The sequence below is a fragment of the Geospiza fortis genome, unplaced genomic scaffold (genome assembly GCF_000277835.1).
Source record: "Geospiza fortis unplaced genomic scaffold, GeoFor_1.0 scaffold275, whole genome shotgun sequence".
Taxonomy (NCBI): Eukaryota; Metazoa; Chordata; class Aves; order Passeriformes; family Thraupidae; genus Geospiza; species Geospiza fortis.
Window position 1 is genome coordinate 5,584,615 of NW_005054341.1, and position 4,435 is coordinate 5,589,049.

The following is a 4,435-nucleotide window of genomic DNA, read 5'->3' on the forward strand; positions in this document are numbered from 1 at the left end:
AGAGACGCCGCCTGCGGGGAGGGGCTGCCCCGGCGGGGCGGCTCCGGGAGCGCCGCACCCCGCACACCCCTCCCGGGAGCACCCCGCAGCCAGGGACACCCGGCATCCTCGGGAGCGCTCCGCACCCTCGGGAGCACCCCGCGCCCAGGGACACCCCGCACCCAGGGACACCCCGCACCCAGGGACACGCCACACCCAGGGACACCCCGCACCCCTGGGGACACCCCGCACCCATGGGAGCACCCCAAGAGATATGCCTACACCCAGAGGGAGAGACCCAGCACTTTGCCCTGTGGGGATATCACCTGCACGGATGTGCGGGCGGGGGTGTGCCCCTGTTCACATCCTCACCACCACAAGAGGGGTGCCCAGGTACAGCCAGGCGCTTTAGCACCAAAAGCAGCTCTCGGCACACACGTGCGCTGTCCTATCTACAGCACCACGGACACGGACACAGCACAAAGTGAGCAGGGCCAGTGGCACACTCCTCATGCACACACAGTACTTGTGCTCCTGGGTAGGTGGCAAACACATTGTGCCCTCCTACACCACTATACACAGCGGTCATAGCCCTGTCTCCTCTGCTCGAAATGGGGTGGGTGTCTCTAAGCAGGGTACACATCCCTTTTTTACTTGGCAGCCCTGCCAGCACCATCATTACCATAACGTGGAATTCCTGGCTTTGGTATCACAACACTTCTTCTTGCATATTAATCTAAGGACCAGATTTCACCCCGACTTCATGGTGCCAACCCTCAGCAATGAGTAGCAAGGTTTTACAGCAGGTAGCACAGAGCTTATTCCTTGTCTATAGCAGAGACACACTCTTTTCTGGCACGAATTCTTTTAGATAGCTTGGTCCAGCTTCCCAGCACACAGTCTGAAAGCTCAGAGTGGCATGGTCTGGGCATCCAAAAGAAGTGCCAAACTACCTGAGCATCAACTCAACTCACCCCCAAGGTTTGGGCAGGCAAAACACATTTCACGTTCAAGATTAAAAACTTAAAATAACTCTTTACGCTATGAAGCTTCTTCTGGCAGTGGTAGAAACAAATGGTGGTTTTCTGTTCTAGATATATCACCAGGCACTTTTTTGTGATTTTTGTGTGAGACTTTCTGAACATTTCTACTGTGTTTTACAGGTAACAAGCAAGAATAAATACAATTTAGATTTACAATTTACAAACTTTAATTTCCTTGTAAAATTGGCATTAGTACATGGCTGCTGTAGTGCGATATTGTTTATGTTTTGACTGTCACTTTCGGTTTGCCCGAGCCCCAAATTCCAAGCAGCAGCACGTGTGCCACCTGGTGCCAGACAGGGGCACGGAGAGCACTTCAGCCTTCACTTGGTTTGCCCAAGGATTGCTCAAAAGTTTCCTATCAAAGGTGACTCATATGCAAGTCCTACCCCTTTCAGGATTTCAGAGGAATGCTATTTCACAAAACAAACAAACGAGTCGTCAAAAAAAAAAAAAAAAAAAAGAAAGCATGAATTTGAATATTTGGCGTTAAAGCTTACCTGCTTCATTTGCAGCCTTTGAAATCTGGGAACCCTTCTCTGTTTTTTTCCACCAAGGCTGATTTTCCTCTTCTACCAGCAAGTTTTGTTTTGCTGATGATTCACCAGAACATCCCTTGCTCCAAATTTTGGCTGCCTTTTTGCTCAGAGAAAACCATGGCCAGCAGCAACACAATCCAAATCCAGTCTGATCACCCCAGGGAGATGGGTTGCTGAACCCAAGCACAAGCCCAAATCTCCTTTCTTGCCTCAAAAAGAGATGAGGAGAGAGGAAAAAAGAGTCCCTGAGATTTTGCAATGCCTACTTGTTCTACCCATGACTTTCTGAACAAGGGAGTGAAGGCTGGCACATCAGGCTGTTGACTTTTTGAGAACCAAGGGGTGTCACAGCAATTCTCATTTTTAAGTATTTTGAGTGTGCCAGGAAAGGCTGGTGCTGGATAAAAGACAGATCACAGAATTGCTTCCTCCATTCACTGTGTCTCTCTCCATTCTTAGGGCCCTCTGGTATTACGGAGTCCCAACAGGAATGCTGGCATTCCCAGCTCTGGAGGAGCCTGGTGACTGTCATCTGGAAATGCCACCTCTGTGTGGCAGCCTCCAAAGGCTTGTGGCTGCCAGGGCAGAAGAAATCATTCCCTGCTACAGCCAAGCCTCCTGGCACAGTCTCCCAGACCAGCCTGGCAATCTCAGTGCCCTGCAGGAGATTTCAGCAGGTAATAGGCACAGCTGCTGAACAGATGCAGATCTTGGCCTGGATTGAGGGTATTCTGTGCTGGAATCATGGCAGGCACTGATGACCAATGCCAGTTGAGTAGAGGCTGAGATTTCTGCTGACAGAGATATAGCAAAAAAAAAAAAAAAACCAACTTAAAAAACCCAAACCCAAAACCCCCCAACTTTCCACATCTCTCTACTCCTATTCTTAACTGCTACCAGCAGTTACTTATTGGCCTTACCTTCAGTTCCTGTCAGTGCCACAGTCATATTTTCTGGGAAAAATCCCTTTGACCAGGATCCTTCTCCTGGGAAGCTGAGAAGCCTCAGAGAAAAAGGAAAACAATAATTATCTGGTTTGCTTCTCCTGTGTTTTGCTGCTTTGGAATGTGTTTGGACATTGTTTACCAACAGGTTGTGGGTAAATTGTTTTATTGGTTTCATGTGAATTGTTTTGACTTATTGACCAATCAAGGCAAGCTGTGTCGAGACTCTGGAGGGAGTAATGAGTTTTCATTATCCTCTTTTAGCCTTCTGTAAGGATCCTTTCTGTATTCTTTAGTATAGTTTAGTTTAGTATCCTTTTATATAATATGGTATCATAAAGTAATAAATTTGGCTTCTAAGAACATGGAGTCAGATTTATCATTCCCCCCTGCCACAGGGCACCCCACAAATACAATACTGTCAGTATATAAAAGACTTACTCAATGAGGTGTTATGTTTCTCAATTGCTCATCCCTCTGTTTTTCCTATTTTTAACGACCTAAAAAGAAGAATAGTAAAGTTGTGGAATCCAGGACTGTCACTTGGTTATCACTGATCTGCTCCTAACTGTCCTTTCCAATGGTCTTCTCACATGGTGTGCACACAGTTGATATCTGACTCCACAAAGAAAGTCAGGGCCAGGCAAAAACACCACCACAGAGCAAAAGTACACGCTGGTCTGTGTTAGAAATTCTCCCAAGCCACAATTAACCCAGATTTTAATAAAATCTTTTGATCATTTCCAGCTACATTTCTGCCTGCAGATTAAATTGGACATGTTCCCAGGTGGCTCTTCTAGCAGGTTTCTAAGCCCATTCAGCTCCATCTGCAGAAGGGAGGTTTAGACCAAGGATGAAATAAAGCTAAAATGCAGTTGCTCAGGTACCACTTTAACAGATGAGCACAGACCTTGTGTCCAAAGCAATGGCAAATGCAGCAGGTTTGAAGGAGCTGAGTACCTGAGCTCATCTGGAATGTGAATCTTTGTCAGATCTGGTCACATCTGGTCACACCTGAAACAAAGGTCAAAACTGTGTGAAGAATGTAGATTTGCTGCATTTCCATTTATGAATGTGTAATAAATGCCCAATGAGTGATAGGGGAGAAAAACAATACTTAAAAATATCCAGATAACTAGACTGGTTTCATACAGGCCAGGCCATCAGATGTTCCATTCTCAAGAGTTTTCTGCTCCTGGCTGGATTTCAAACCGAGGGGATTCAGTGCTGCTGCTGACACCCATCAACACAGAACTTCCTTCCCCATTTGGCTCCTGTCCTGCATCAGCAGCCCACACTGGGTTTGCTATGTGCTTTGTTCCAGAAAATCCTTGCTGATGAATCTCCACATCTCCCCTTGGGCAGCACTTGGGGCTGCCCAGCCTGAGGGTGGAATAAAGGCTCCAGCATCAAACCCTTCCATCCCCTCCAGCTTGGTACTGTTGCTTAACCCAATTTATTTCTGGCTGTGTGCTTGGTGCTCCAGCAGCACTGTGAGAGAGAGATCTGAAGGATACTGAGAAGTAAAAATGACCTCTTGGGGAAAACCAGCTCCCTCACCTCATTTTGGTTTGCCCACTTCCTTTGCCTCTCCAACTCAGCACCAGGAACCTGTGCTTGGGAATACAAGTGATGGGGTCTTGACCTGCAGCACAGAGAGCCCACATGGCAACAGCCAATCATCTCTCAATCATAAACCTGGAGCGACAGGAACCTTGGCATGAGGTGCAATTGCGGGTGTCTTAACCCCTGGCACTGCAGGATGAGCTGCTACAGGGCTAAGATTCCCTGGAGTCTCTGTGGAAGCATTCCACAATGTGGAAGCAAATCCTCAATGCAGCCAGTGGAGGAACATTGTGGGGGGCTGGTAGCCCTGTTCTCCCTGATCTGAGTGGCTGGGGGAGGCCAGGGTTGTGCTGGGTCTGCCTTG